This window comes from Lepidochelys olivacea, assembly GCF_965140295.1.
Source record: "Lepidochelys olivacea isolate rLepOli2 genome assembly, chromosome: 1".
NCBI lineage: Eukaryota > Metazoa > Chordata > Testudines > Cheloniidae > Lepidochelys > Lepidochelys olivacea.
The window spans coordinates 44,435,593-44,452,302 of NC_140411.1; the positions used below are offsets into that span (position 1 = coordinate 44,435,593).

The window sequence follows — 16,710 nt, forward strand, 5'->3', positions numbered from 1 at the left end:
TCTAAGCGAGTCAGTAAACTGCACCAGCGCGCCTTTAAACGTCCAAATGCACATTCTACCACCATTCTGCACTTGCTCAGCCTGTAGTTGAACAGCTCCTGACTACTGTCCAGGCTGCCTGTGTACAGCTTCATGAGCCATGGCATTAAGGGGTAGGCTGGGTCCCCAAGGATACATATAGGCATTTCAACATCCCCAACAGTTATTTTCTGGTCTGGGAATAAAGTCTCTTCCTGCAGCTTTTGAAACAGACCAGAGTTCCTGAAGATGCGAGCGTCATGCACCTTTCCCGGCCATCCCACGTTGATGTTGGTGAAACGTCCCTTGTGATCCACCAGAGCTTGCAACACTATCGAAAAGTACCCCTTGTGGTTTATGTACTCGGCGGCTTGGTGCTCCGGTGCCAAGATAGGGATATGGGTTCCGTCTATGGCCCCACCACAGTTAGGGAATCCCATTGCAGCAAAGCCATCCACTATGACCTGCACATTTCCCAGGGTCACTACCCTTGATAGCAGCAGATCTTTGATTGCGTGGGCTACTTGCATCACAGCAGCCCCCACAGTAGATTTGCCCACTCCAAATTGATTCCCAACTGACCGGTAGCTGTCTGGCGTTGCAAGCTTCCACAGGGCTATCGCCACTCGCTTCTCAACTGTGAGGGCTGCTCTCATCTTGGTATTCATGCGCTTCAGGGCAGGGGAAAGCAAGTCACAAAGTTCCATGAAAGTGCCCTTACGCATGCGAAAGTTTCGCAGCCACTGGGAATCGTCCCAGACCTGCAACACTATGTGGTCCCACCAGTTTGTGCTTGTTTCCCGAGCCCAGAATCGGCGTTCCACAGCATGAACCTGCCCCATTAGCACCATGATGCATGCATTGGCAGGGCCCATGCTTTCAGAGAAATCTGTGTCCATGTCCTGATCACTCACGTGACCGCGCTGACGTCGCCTCCTCGCCCGGTATCGCTTTGCCAGGTTCCGGTGCTGCATATACTGCTGGATAATGTGTGTGGTGTTTAATGTGCTCCTAATTGCCAAAGTGAGCTGAGCGGCCTCCATGCTTGCCTTGGTATGGCGTCCGCACAGAAAAAAGGCGCGGAACGATTGTCTGCCGTTGCTCTGACGGAGGGAGGGGCGACTGACGACACGGCTTACAGGGTTGGCTTCAGGGAGCTAAAAATCAACAAAGGGGGTGTCTTTACATCAAGGAGTATTTCAGGCAGGACTTCACGGAGGGTTCCAATAAGAAATGGTGCACCTAAGTTATCGTTCTTATTGGAACAAGGAGGTTAGCCTGGCCTCTGATTGATACATGGCTAGATTTACCTCGCTGCACCTTCTCTGTGAGTGACTGCAGTGTGACCTAGAGGAAGGAGTCCCCTAGACAGGGGAGGAGGCAAATGAGTACAAAACAAATCTGGTCTATTTCTTGTTTTGACCCACTCCATCTATCTTTTACATCTTTGGCTGGCAGCATACGGTGCAGAAGGACTGCATGCCATCCACATCTCATGGCTGCTCGGCAGAAGATGGTACAGTATGACTGCTAGCAATCCTCATCTCTTGCCTGCCTGGCAGAAGATGGTACAGTACGACTACTAGCAGTCCGTATCGCCTGCCCGCTCACCATAAGACGGTTCAATAGGACTGACTGCAGGACTAAAGAGAATGACCTGGTCAAGTCACTCCAAATTTAGTCCCTGCGCCATATCTGCCCAGGCGCTCCCAGCCGACGTGGCCAGGAGCACCTCGGACACAACGAGGACGACTACCAGTCGTATTGCACCGTCTGCTGCCAGAAGGCAATGGGTTGCTGCTACTGTGTAGCAAAGCCGTACCGCGTCTGCCAGCACCCAGGAGTCATAGGGTGACGGTTACCTGAGCGGGCTCCATGCTTGCCGTGGTATGGCGTCTGCACAGGTAACTCAGGAAATAAGGCGCGAAACGATTGTCTGCCCTTGCTTTCACGGAGGGAGGGAGGGAACGGGGGCCTGACGATATGTACCGAGAACCACCCGCGACAATGTTTTAGCCCCATCAGGCATTGGGATCTCAACCCAGAATTCCAATGGGCAGCGGAGACTGCGGGAACTGTGGGATAGCTACCCACAGTGCAACGCTCCGGAAGTCGACTCTAGCCTCGGTACTGTGGAAGCGCTCCGCCGAGTTAATGCACTTAGAGCATTTTCTGTGGGGACACACACACTCGAATATATAAAACCGATTTCTAAAAAACCGACTTCTACAAATTCGACCTTATTCCGTAGTGTAGACATACCCATAGGGAGCAGCCTCCTTTCTCTTTCACTGTTGTTAGGTTTGAGTGTTTTCATTTTTTATTGTAAGAAACAGTTACATTGCAATCTTTCAGCAAGAATATTTATGCTTCTATCTAATTTCTCTGTGTGTATGCTGTGAACATAACAATGTTGAGCACTTTTAAAAATCCCACCTGTAGCAAACAAACCCCACCTATCCCCAAAGCACATTCTCCACCTAGTTTCTGGACAAAAGGAAGGATCATATTAATAAATGGACAAATGTTATTTCCTCCTCTGTGGCTGTGCACGTAACAACTCTGGTATGTGGAGGGGCAGGAATCGGGCAGGCTACACAAAGGGTAAAGACCACTTGTGCAGAGCCCACAGCCAGGGACTCTTCCTGTGTGCTGTTGTGCAAGGGAGATCTGGGGTTAGCTAGAGGTGGGACAAAAAAGCGGTTGGATGGTGTGGGAATGGAAGAACTAGTATTATATGTATTGTGGGTCCTTCCCATTTAGGTGCAAAGTAGCTCTATCTCCAATCAGTGACTGGATGCACAACAGATGGTGAGGGAGGACTTCTTCTCTTCTTGTCCCCCAGAGATTCCCTATGTGAGGTCCACTTCAGGGCTGACCTTACAGGTGCACGACCACCCAGGGCTCCACAGTCAAGAGGCGAGGAGTATGGCAGGCCTGGGTGATGGAGGGGATGGGTGGAGGACCTAGGGAGGCAGTGGGGGCTAGAGGTGCCAAAATACAAGTTTGCCCAGGGCACCATTTCCCCTAAGGCTGGCCCTCATCCCCTTAGGTGCTACAGGGAGGATTTGAGCCACAGTAAAGAGGATTTTTTTTTTTAAAGGTATCAAACTTTAGCACATTTTATCTCAATGAGAATCATTTTTATTATGTCCATTATCTCTTTCTCACATATGTCCATGTGTCAAGGCACTCACAGGAGGGAAAGAATATTACCCATAGGCCTGTGAAATAGATGCACACAGATCATTCATGGGATTCCAGTGAGGATATGGTAATCAGAGAAGTATGAGATTTGTATATATTTGACTTAGGGAAGACAATGCACAAAAATAGTGAGTAATGCTATCTATAGATCTGTAGCTCTGATGTCATTACAAAGCCCTCAGACTTCAAATCTGATGATTAGAGAGTTAGTGGAACTAGTTACCTATGTTAAAGTTAACATATGTGCAGATATTTGTGATAGATATGCAGGTGAGTCACTAAAATCATAATATTGTCCATCTCCCCTATTGAGGATTTTTAAGTTGTCTGTGTGTGAGACATAAGGCAGAAAGTTTAGTGATGTTTACACTACATTTACTGGATGGTTTCCTTTAGGTGAGGAGACTCTAGCACACCAGTGTCATATATTGTTATTTCTGATTGTTGGATGAAGTCGCCCGTTGCATTAAATTGATGAAAAATGGACAATTGTACAAACTCCCGAGAAGCGTATTGATATTTTGAAACCATTAAAATTCTTCTTAACCTTGAAAAGATTCATGAATCTGAAATTAATCAATTTGATTTGATCACTGGTTTCATGCCTTAGTTTTCATCCATCTGCCATACTAATGAAATTGATAGCCTTATCCGATTCACCAATTCAGTTTTTCAAACTAGTAAAGACAACTGGGAGCTGAACTTCAGTGTGTTTATTACAGATATTCACTAACCATTTCATGAAAAGGATTACAAAACTGTGTAAAGATCTCCCCATCAGCATATCACACACACTTCAGCATGGTTTTTTTTTTTTTTTTGTAATTTATTTTGCAATACAAGAGTGCTTTCTGCAAAATGGCTGCTGTGGAAAGCTAAATTGGTGAGGAAATTAGAAACAAGCTGCCATCACCACTGAAGTCTACTAGATTTACATTCATTTTAGAGTATGCACTCTGTAAAGTGTCTGATTCCAGACACAGTACATAAAACTAGTTTGCCAGGAGGTGGGAGGGGAGACTCCCCTTGCATCTGCATGCACAATTTTAAGTAACTTCAGAATATTTCATGTTTTTTGTTTTAAAAAATTGGAAACTTTTGTGCAAACTGTAAAACAGAGTTCTGAAAAGCTCAAGTGGCAGGATCTAATCTTATTTTGATTATTTTATGCCTAGAGAAATTTAAACTCCTTCCCACCCCCACAGTAATAGTCTTTGAATAACTTCTGAGGATTTGTCTTAGACTTTTTAAAGTGGGATCAGTCCTGCCCAGGAAAACAGAACACATTGTTTCCAAAAGATCAAAAGATTACAATAAAGACCTCATCCCCATCCCTTCTTTTCAGCTTTGCTAAATGGGCAAGCACTCCATGTGACAAATTGGTTTGGTAACTGGCAAATGAATAATTATGGGGCTCCCCAAAGCTAGTTTTTCCTAAGTAAATAATGCACCTTCTTGAGTCAGAGTTTTATTCGTACTCCATTCACAGATAACGGGATTAGGAAGGGGATTAGTAAATAAATCAACCCTGGTGCTTTTCTTTAGAGAAGCTATACTTGAAAATACAGCATTTTAAAAATACTGGGCCAAACTGGTTTTAGTTAATGTGTTTAAACCCCTAACTTCAGGGGGTTGCACTAACTCAGCCCAGACAGAATTTGATCCACAATGTGCAAAGCCTATTTAATTTTTGAAGGTATAATAAACACAATTGGTTGACCATAAAAATTGCCATAGAATAGCTATAAGACAACAGATAAACGGAACAATGACAGTGGTTTATGCAAATGCAGCAGTTTTTTAGAATTCTGGTCCATTTTGGTTGCTTATGGTCTAGACGATGATTTTGGCACATACTGTGGCCAGTTTCTGCATCATAAAAGGGAGCACATGGTACTGTCCTGGCTCATGGCCAAACAAAGCTGACGGTGGAGTAAAACCATTATCATATGTGATCACCAGAAACCTCAGTAGGTTACTGAAATGAAATCCTTGGAATTTGAGTCTTTGCAGTCAACTTTAAAGGTCTGTAACATTTTTCTATAAAATAGACTCAAAACACTTCCATATAGTTAACAGCAATGAAGATTTATAGCCCTTCAAGACTCATGTATATTTCTTTGTAAAGGGCATACTGCCCTATGATACTAAAGCTGAAAAGATTTGTTATGTATTAGCCTGAGAGAATCAGGTGATAGGCTGCTAAACTTAAAGGCTTCTTACTTGAAAAGAAGAAAAAAACCACACCTTATCACTGTAGTAACCAGTGTTAAGAGCTCAGTCCTGTGAATGTGCTGAAAATATCTTAATTGTCAGTGAGTGCTGAGGAGTCTCAGCATCACCCAAGTGGTGCTTAGCTCTTGCAAGATCGAGCCCTTAATTCATACCAATAACATGCTCCAAAGTAATCTAATATTGCAGAAGCTGAATCCACACCAGAGTCTCCACAACCAGGGAGGCAATTTTTTTTTTGTAAAGTTTATCTTATCCCACATCAGCAAACAGTACACAGAATATTGTGTACACAGTATGGAATTTGTAATTATGTCACGATCCTGAAAAGAATTCCCCACTTATTATAGAATCTACTGCTGAAATGCAAAAAGCAAACAGACTAGTGCTTTGGTTAAACAAGCTTTATCTAAAATACATATTTTTCATTACTAACCTCAATTTGGTGGTATATCAAATACACAGAATATCACACTATAAAATATTAATTTGTCTGATTCAAAAATATCAAAGAACCACTTTTTTTAAAGCTCTCCAAAGTGCATGCACCCTAAAATTTGTGCGCACAGAAGCATATCTGTTTGGGATGCAAAAAATTTGTATACACTGACATGCTTATGTCTACACACAGGTTACTTTTTTTGTAATCACACAGGTGCAGGCACACTCAACTCAATGGAGTTTCTCTGTGTCTGATAATTTCTGAAAAATGTACTTGATCAATTGCAAAATTTCAGGGAATGGTCTAGATATTAATGGGCAGAACCCTATGGATTCTGGTGAAAATAAAAATCGTGGGAAGAGCTTGATTTCCACAAAAGTCACCATTGGTCACTGAGTAGTGGGGAGGCAGACACTCACTGGTAGGGGAGCAGAGTCACCCCGATTATAGGGGTGACGCATTGATCCTAGGGTTAGGATAATGAATTACTGTTAGAGTCTCAGAGAGCTTCTTCTGTTTACAGCATCAAACGGGTCACTCTGTGACCCTGATTTTAATCGAAATGAGGATGGTGAAAGTCTCTCTGGCCAGCTCCTGGAACCCCCCGCCCCCTTGTTTCCATGCTAGTTAATCCCCCCCGTCAGGGCTGGCTCTAGGTTTTTTGCCACCCCAAGCTCCAAGAGCGCAACTGCCCAAGCAAAACAAAAACAAATAAAACAGTGGCCGGAACGCTGCCCCTGGAATTGTGCTGCCCCAAGCACCTGCTTGCTTTGCTGGTGCCTAGAGCTGGTCCTGCCCCCTGTCCTGCTGTGCCCTTGTCTCCCACCCAAGTGGCTCCTTGCCTCACTCTGGCCAGCCGTCCCTCAGCTGGGCTCACCTCACAGGTCTGGCCAGCTCCTCCAGCCAGCCCTCTTACTGCCCCGCCTCTGGCCAGGCCCCTTGCTCCCCCACCCCCAAACTCTGTCAGACCCTTTCTGATTTTCACCAAAATCAGCAGAATACAAAAGCCTGTAAAATCAGGCTTCTCTGGTGTTCAGAGGGAGGGACAGGCCAAATTGGAGGGGTGGGGCAAGAGTCCAGCTGTTACAAGCTCAGCCTACATAAGCAATGAAGTGGCTGACCCTCTAATTTTACATGCCCACAAGTTGATGGTTCTTAGAAAATCTGACCCATAGTTTCTACCTGGCAAATAATATATATTATATAATACAAGCATATAATATGCAGCTACAACTCAATAGGTAACCAGATAAATATTATGCTTAAACATTTATAATTAGAGCAAACCAGGTGGTTTAACGGCAGCAAAACAGGAGGCTAGTTTTCAGGTCTTTAGTTCTGTCCTTTTATTCTAAACTAGCATGGGCTGTTCTGCTGCAGAGAGTGGGGAGGTTTGCCTAATGTTGCATTAGCAACCCCAGGATGGTTTGGGGAATCTGCCTATGTACAACTTGTGAATCCTTGCTGAAGCTATTAAGTTCTTACTATGAAATTGTTGGATCATTGAATACCTCCGTGTGGCTGTGGAGTCAGCTATGGCCTGCAGGGTTGTCCACCCCAGACACAATTGTGGGTCCTTAGACCTTTAATGGTCACTTATTCAGGTGCAAGCACCTTGGTACAATGGGTTGACTGAAGCTTAGGGAAACAAGTTTGACTAAGTTTCTCTGCAGGGGGCTGGGGAAGTGGAAAATCCATAGCATCAGAAAAAGAGAAACCCAGCTATTGATGCTGGCCTTTAAAAGCCAGAGGCTAGGTGGGTCAGAAAAGACACAGACACAAAGGAGACATGGGCAGAAGGAGACTGACTGCAGAGGTCGGAATCAGAAAAACTGTGTGTGTGTGTGTAAGATGCGGAACATGGACTCCACAGAGGACTCTGCTCTAAGCTCAAACTATCCAGTGGGGTGAGGAAACTAAGGCAGGGAAATGCATACAGGTGTGCTTATTTTATCTACTTCTGTGTGTTTCTCATGCTAAGTAGAGTAGTGGTGTTTAGAATCCTGTGCAAAGTCTGTGCGTCTGTTTGCTTTCACTGTCACTTGACCGTAAAGAGTTAAACTCAGAGCACCCACATGCTTGGAGTGCTGGGAGAGGGTGTGTCTAAGAGCTATGGGGGAGCTTCAGGGAACCAGCTCTAGTCTCAGAGTCTAGGCTGTGGGATCACAGTATCTCAGAAAGGGGTGCTAGACAGACAATCTATACCGAAAGAGAAGTGATTAATCTCAAAGCAGTTTAAAGGGTACACGAGGCCAGTGAGGTAGGCCCTGAACACAACAACCAAAAGGGAGCTCTACCAGGGCTGTATGTCTGACAAACCCCAACCAGGCCAAACAAAGGACTAGCTCAGGATAGAGGTGCATCTTACTCTCCATGACACAAGGAACATTGCTGCAATATGGACAGCCCTTGAGGTAAGAAGGAAGTAAAATGTGAAGATTCCAGAGACAAATTGCCTAAATAAATATTTGCATGATAGAGTTTAACTAGAGTTTGGTTTAACACATCACCTTTCACACAGAAGCATTTCAGAGTACTTTGAAATGAACTGAGTTAAATACATGCATTGCAGTAACTATCTAGGCCAGCGTTTCTCAAATTGGGGTGAGGATACTCCAGGGGATCCATTGGCCTCGCTGATCAACTCCTCCCGCTCCCTCCCAGTGCCTCCTGCACACCTGGAACAGCTATTCAGTGGCATGCAGGGAGGGAGCGGGAGGAGCAGGGAAAGGGGGGGCAGGGGTTGAGTGGGGGTGGGAAGAGATGGGACAGGTAGGGAAGGGCCTGAGGCTGAGCGGGGGGCTAGGGGATCCATGAAAAATTTTAAATCAAAATGGGGGTCCTTGGGTTGCTAAAGTTTGAGAACTGCTGATCTAGGCTAATATGGATAAAACATTATGGGACAGATCCAGCAATCCTTACTCAGGCAGAATCCCCATTAGAGTCAGGGATTGTGCACAAGGACAGTTTACACTCAACTTTGGACATCGAAACCTTTATTGAGAGAGAATAATGTAGTAAAGATGTTGAGATTATCCACTTTCCAATACGGACATGTGAATTTTCTCCCAGCCAGCTGGCAGGCAGGAGGAATCTCAGCCAAATGTGTCACCTGAAGAATAGTGCCTTTATCTAGCAATCCTGCAGTTCCTCATAGCATTCCACTGTACTTACACTAATCAGGTACTCCACCTTAAAAATCTCACCATGTATGTCAAATAATTACAAAACTATACCTCAGTGTTTATCATATTCTCTTACTTCCTGGGGTAAGAGTAGGAGAGTAATAGGAAATACTGAGGTAACCTTATTTATTGGCAAGACGAGCAAGGTTGGTGGTGACTTAACATGTTATCAAGTCTCGTGGAAGTATTGAATCTATGACTTCACCCTCAGACAAAAGAGCCTGAATGTGACTCATACAGATACTAAATGTAGTGGCTCTTTTCCAGTATTCTAATTGATCATGTAAGTATCACTATCTTTTAAACCCTAAATAACATTTCAGATATGGATTTTGCCCATTCCAGGCTCTGAGGGAAATGTGGGTCTAACAGTACAGATGTGTTTTCAAATAAGGCAACTTACAGAAAAAGATACCATGTAGTATCAATATGGCTTCTGATTTTAGGTTTTAAATGATAAAATACTCCCAACACAAAAAAAAATAAAAACAAAAATGAAGTCAGTGTTTATCCAATAAATGCCAGAAATTATTTGTGGGCTTGTGTACCAAGAGCGGTAATGCAAATTTAGGGTGTTGTGCATTAATTGGTCCGTGTAGACCCTGCTGATGTGCACTACAAGTTCTCTAGTTTCAGAGTAGCAGCCGGGTTAGTCTGTATTCGCAAAAAGAAAAGGAGTACTTGTGGCACCTCAGAGACTAACCAATTTATTTGAGCATGAGCTTTCGTGAGCTACAGCTCACTTCATCAAGTTCTCTAGTGTGTTTTACCATTGCGCTATTTCAAACAGCACTGTGTTAAAGTGCACTGGAGAACATTACACCTTAGTGTATACTACTGTAATCTTTGTAATGAGTAATTTGCATAATATACATTACTCATTAAAGTATATACACAAAAAGCATTGGTCCCCCTGATTTTTTGTTATCTAGATAACAACTCCAGAATTGCTAAAAATAAACCCAACAAATTAAATAAACCTTGAAAAACAGAGGCCTTAAGTATAAATAATACTAAGGTTGCGATACAGATACCAAATTTCAAAATTAGAGTTAACACGCCTCTGGGAAAGGCTATTGTGCCTCTTAACAATATCCCATTTCCCCCACAAATGGTTGAGGATGAAATGCCTCATCCATAACTTTGATTTTCCTGGCTTATGCTAGGAATGTGTCACTGTGATGTTACTTGAGTATAATATTCTGAATAAGAGATGTGTTTGTAAAGAATCTTGCTACAGATACAGATGGGGAAAAAGAAAGGATCAAACATGGGAACGTAGGGATTAATGTGCAAGTCTGTGGATGAGAAACCTAGTGGGCCTCTCCTTTCCTCCCACACAGACTAATTTCCCACTTTGTTCTTTGAGTGTTGGCTGTGCTCCTGACCTCTCAGCTCTTTTCTCTTTAACATGATCCTAGTATAGAGAGGTACCGTTCATCACTGAAGTTTTCATCCATTCTTTCTTTTCAGCCCACGCCACCCACACTTCACATGGCAGCTCTTATCCACAGAAGTCATGTAGACCTAGTGAACTGTCTATAATGGAAAACACATGGGGCCTAATTGTCATTTACATTAAGGCTCCTTTACACCACAAAGAGTGTAAAGGGGCCCATTTTAAATCCAATGACAGTCAGGCTCTCTATGCTGTGTCTGTATATTAATTGATTTCTACAGCTACCATCACTGTGGGACCTAGAATTTCAGGGCTGGCAAATTCATTTTGTCGAGCATGCTGAAATACATTTTTAATTATGGGCAGTGAGCAGGGATTACAAAATTATAGCTATATTACCCTCAATCCACAGCAGATCTTGCTCCGTTTCAGTAGACAAGGGCCCTTCTGTAGTAGCCACATTTTTAGCTAATAAAACTACCACTGCATTTAGCATCACTCAATGGGGAAAACATTTCTAAGATTTTCTGCCTTATTTTTTGTCCGTTTGCGTAACAGAAATCACATGGTTCTATAGTTTATCACAGTGTCATGTTTATTATAAATTTCATAACTGACAAATTAGCTATGCAACTTCATGTGTATTTTTTAAACACTTGCCCATCTATTCTTTTAGGATAATGTGGCCTTGAAGGCTCATTATTAGTTCTGAAGGTAACTGAGGGGCAGTTTTACATCTTGCTTAGAGCTGTTTCAGTCTAAAGCTACTCTGGTTCATGTAACAAGTAAATTACCTCTAGAAACTTTTTTTTTCCCCCATTCTGCAAAACAGCATGGCAGGCCAGATAAATACATCAAGCATGCTGGATCTGGCCCCTGAATTTGACATCCTTGATTAGGTGTATAGATATTTCTGTGTTTGAGAGAGTTTACTGTTCCCTTCACTTAAGGGAGACAGGATTAATCCCAAAAAGAAAAACCACTGCAGCTGATTACTGTAAAATATAACTTGCACAGAAGTGGCAGAATCAATGTTCAAATTAGGTGTGTCTGCTTGAGCTTTACTGGTGTTTAACTATCAACACTCCAACTCATGAAAAAAAAATTATGCCAAAGAGCAAGTTCAACATTCAGAAATATTCTAGTAAACTCACCTTTTTAATTCTAATGCCATTATGGTATTATCTTGTACCCATGGAAATTAAAAACAAACAAATCTATGAATTGTTAGAATTCAGGCTTCATAGCTCCTCTCCTCCAATTCTGTCTCTTTCTATCTCACCTCTCTCTCTTCCCCTTTTCCATGCCCTATGAACAGCTCAGCTCATTGCTTCGTGGTGGCATTATGTCGTCAGAGGTAAACCACCCATCATCCTCTTTTCTCATGTGACATATCTGCATTTATGCCACCCATCTAGTGGTGATGTCATTGCAATCAATTGACTTCACCATGCAACCTTTTACTGTCTCCCTGAACTTGGCCCACAAATCCATCTCAGCTAGCATGACTTCAAACATTGTAAGACAGCATTCCTGTGGGTTCCGCCATTACAACAGACCTGTGCCAAAGACAGTTTTCAGTGGCAAGAAGGATCAAAGATTTAAAAAACTGCCTTTTCTCAAAATCTAGAATAGGATTGTCTCACTGTAGCAGATGGAGAAATGAAAACCCTGACAGATTCATGCCTCAATGCCGCCTCCCAATCAATGAATTCTTCCAGCAACTAAAGTAAAAAGACTGAGGTGATGCATCACTTGTGCTCAATGCACTTTTCAGCGTATTCCACAGCCTTTACAGACGTATCCATGGGATGTGTGATTTGCAGACCTTGCGTTTTCAATTACTGATGCTTTCCAAAACAATTTCACAGCTACTAGGGGAGGGTGGATGTCGGTTCTCAGCCATTATTATGTTAGTCATCTCCGTTTACTTCTTTAGTTTAATAATTTGCTAACCTCCTTTATCCAGATATTTACAATTTAAAAAGAAAAGGAGTACTAGTGGCACCTTTAGACACTAACAAATTTATATGAGCTTAAGATTTCGTGAGCTACAGCTCACTTCACGAAAGCTTATGCTCAAATAAATTTGTTAGTCTCTAAGGTGCCACAAGTCCTCCTTTTCTTTTTGCAGATACAGACTAACACATCTGCTTCTCTGAAGACTACAATTTAAAAAAAATATTGGATCACATCCTCAGCTGCAGTAAATCTGTCTAACTATTGATTTTAATTGAGCTCATTTACACCAGCTGAGGATTTCAGCCACAGTATTTTAATAAACTTACTCAAAGGAATGATTATATATCAAAACCTGGGAATTAAAAACAAACTTTGTTTAAAAACACAAGCTGGAGGCCTGAACCAAAGCCCATTGAAGTGAATGGAAAGCCTCCCATTGATTTAATGAGCTTTGAATCAGGCTTGGTAAGGATAACATATTCATTTTCTTGCTTTTAAGTGCTTGGGTTTTATGAATAATGTAGTAAATATAACAGGAATACCTGTGGCACCTTAGAGACTAACAAATTTATTAGAGCATAGACTTTCGTGGGCTACAGCCCACTTCATCGGATGCACAGAATGGAACATGTAGTAAGAAGATATATATTGTGACAAAGCTCTGTCCTTGTCTCCGTGGGTCCCACGTTTCCTGGCTGATTTCGCTAGCCTCAGAGACTCACTGTGACCCTCCACATAACCCTTCTTTCTGTCGAGACAAGGGTCACAGTCTACTGAGCCATTTTCATCATAAGACAGGAACAGAGGTGAGAAGTTATCCTTCCTTGCACAGTCTCTGTTGTCTCCCAGTCTCAGTGATTACTCAGGTGGCAAAGGTGGAGGGGCGGGGAGCCTAGGCCCACCCTCTACTCTGGGCTCCAGCCCAGGGACCCTAATAGCATTAGCTATGGTAGCTGACCTTTTAGAAACATGACATGTACAATTCCCTGGCTACTTCCCCCACAGCAGCCCTCACTTCCTGAAGCTCCACTTCACCCTTACCTCAGGGCCTCCTTCTTTGTGCCTGATATAGTGTGTACTGCTCAGTCTCTCCAACAGTGCAACTTCCTCCCACAGCTCCTGACATTTGCCCCCACCTGACGGACAGGGAGGCTTTTAACTAGTTTCAGCCAGTCACTGATTGGCTTCAGGTGTCCCAATCAACCTAGCATTCTCCCTGCATTCTGGAAAGTTCTTAATTGGCCCCAGGTGTCTTAATTGACCTGGAGCAGCTTCCATTTCACGTAACCTGGTACCAGGGATTTGTTTAGCCTGGAGCCAATATATTTATCGCCCACTACTTTTCTATAGCCATCTGGCCTTGCCCCGTCACAATATATGTACACACACATACAGAGAAGGTGGAAGTTGCCATACAAACTGTAAGAGGCTAATTAATAATTATAGGGTCATTTAGTAACCCTTACTCATTTCTGAAATGAAGCTTTTTGGTTTAGGGAAATCTTCAAATCTACCTGCCTAATATTTGTGAAGTATATTTATTCCCCTTGTTAGCATAACCTTGAACTATCTGATTTCTGTCAAAGAAAAGGAGTACTTGTGGCACCTTGGAGACTAACAAATTTATCTGAGCATAAGCTTTCGTGAGCTACAGCTCACTTCATCGGATGCATTCAGTGGAAAATACAGTGGGGACATCTATAGAGAGAGAACATGAAACAATGGGTGTTACCATACACACTGTAACAAGAGTAATCACTTAAGGTGAGCTAATATCAGCAGGAGAGCCGGGGTGGGGGGGGGGGGAACGTTTTGAAGTGATAATCAAGGTGGGCTATTTCCGGCAGTTGACAAGAACGTCTGAGGAACGGTGGAGGGGGAGGGGGATGATCACTCTCGTTACAGTGTATATGGTAACACCCATTTTTTCATGTTCTCTATGTATATAAATCTCCCCACTGTATTTTCCACTGAAAATATTTTTGATGAAGTGAGCTGTAGCTCACAAAAGCTTATGCTCAAATAAATTTGTTAGTCTCTAAGGTGCCACAAGTACTCCTTTTCTTTTGCGAATGCAGACTAACACGGCTGCTACTCTGAAACCTGATTTCTGTCAGTATGCTTCCAGAGTACTATCATATTCTTTGTTACATGCCTTTTAATAATTTCCAGCTAAATGTCCTTAATATTTAGTGGTGGTGGCTGGAAAAGACCTACTTTCCCTGTAGCTCCAGGTTTACTATGGAGATGATTGGTCAGTCAGTGAGAAGTCCTACAGTTGGCTGGGAAGAATTTAAAAAAAAAGGATAGGACTTCTAGAAAAAGATTCAGTGTGTATGCGCATAGGGCTCACATGTAACCTTGTGGATCTCTTATGTGTGACTGTTGCTGACCCAGCAGAAGAGTTCAAATTATATGAATGATACCCAGATACTGCAGGGACAAGGGCCAACACAGTACACACATCAGAATATTTGATAGGAGGATTCTAGTTATTAAAAAAAAAAAAACCTCAGAAATGTCTCTGTAATTCAGGATGAGCTTATCCCAAGGTATCCTGTTAAACATGTGCTGAAGACACAGGTTCAAACGAAAGATGACTCAGATGGAAATGTACTTCATAGAAATATGAAAATCATAAATTTTCCTTCCACCATGTCAGAAAGATTTTCCCTGGAAAGGAGCCTGCAAACTTCTCCAAAAGGAATGTTGTTGACGTTAATCCACATTTAATGAAGCAGCTTGATGGTTATATAACTGTCAGTTTTATAAAGAGTCTAAATTAGTCTTCCTAAAGTACATAGTATTTATGCTTGAAAAGCTTGAACATGTTCTACTCGGAGTCTGAACAGATAGTGCCAATGGCAAGAGATAAATGTTTCAAACAACTCAGTGCTGCTATTTCAAGTCCCTGCAAAAAATAAATAAAATAAATGTGTAGCAAGAAATTTAGCTTGTGTGTTTTGCTTTACATTGTAAATCTAATTTACACTCAATGGTTTTACATCAATAATGGATTATCACATATCTTGTAGCTAGACTAACAGGACTGGAAAAGATAAGCATTTGACTCTAAGCAACTACTGAGATGGGCTAACTCAGTGTTTCTCAACCTTCTTGACACCAGGGACTGGCTTGCTGCCTTCCTAAACTGTGTGAGGGAGATCTGAGGGATTGGTGCCGGTCCATGGACCAGTCATTGAAAAACACTGGGCTAAATCACGCCCCCTTCACAGTTAAGGTCATAGCTGGCAAGGTACTTACTATAATAAATTTTTTTAGAAGAGAACAAAGGAAGATATCAAAATAGAACTGCAACTTTTTTGCAACCAAACACACTACAAACAATTATTAGCTGTCAAAGTATTCCAAAATAGCACTTGGTATCTTCTCTCAATGGTTGGATTTTGGAAAGGAGTATAACTAATTCCAAAGGCGGGCCTCACCCACTGCCCATGCTTGTGGGTGCTGCTACCCATCTCTGGTTGGCTAGGACACTGGTGGATGAAGAACAGGCCTTGGTTATACATGACTTCACATCTCCCACATGGACTACCGCAATGCAACATACCTGGGCATTAAACCAGGCTTTAGTAAACTTCAGCTAATAAAGAACAGAGCAGCTCATCTCCTTAGCAACATGGGATAGCATGAGCACATCATTAAGAGCTCAATCTGTTGAGCTTATCAGAAAGAAGATGGACAGGTGACTTGTTTATGGTGTATAAGTACCTTCATGGGGGGAAAAATAGTGAGTAGTGGAGAAGAGGAGGAAACAAGGGAGCTTCTTCATCCGCTAATGCTCGACCACAGGAAGCAATCATTTTGTCTTGCTGCTTCTGTTCTTGAAGTGGAAGGCCTTCTTGGGATAGGGTTAAAATAGGGTTCTGTGTTCTTTAATATTTTAAACTAGAGTTCTAGTTTTGTATCCTAATAAAGTCACTTCACATGACAATGGGCAAACCACTTGCCTAAACATAAATCCAGTAACTGCCATTATTGTATGTATTTCATCTCCTTTTACAATTATGTTACAATTAAGAAGATCTTTAAAAATGCTGCTTGACAGAATAGGATTATTAAAACTATTTCTTGGTATCAGACTTGATTGAGAAGTCTAATTTGGTCTCACTAGGAATATGCAATGCAGGTAAAATGCTAATTTGCACAAGGATATTAATCCGGTAGATGTATTAATCTCACTGTGTAAGTACACAAATTTGCTGTAGTGGAAAACAAAGCTTCTCCCAAAAATATGTTTCAGT

At 42.4% G+C, this 16,710-nt stretch overlaps 1 protein-coding gene across 1 annotated transcript in view; it reads right to left on the bottom strand.

Annotated features, from left to right (window-relative positions):
- Positions 1-16,710, bottom strand: part of SPATA13 (spermatogenesis associated 13) — a 328,609-nt gene that overhangs the window by 155,725 nt on the left and 156,174 nt on the right. The window lies entirely within an intron of this gene.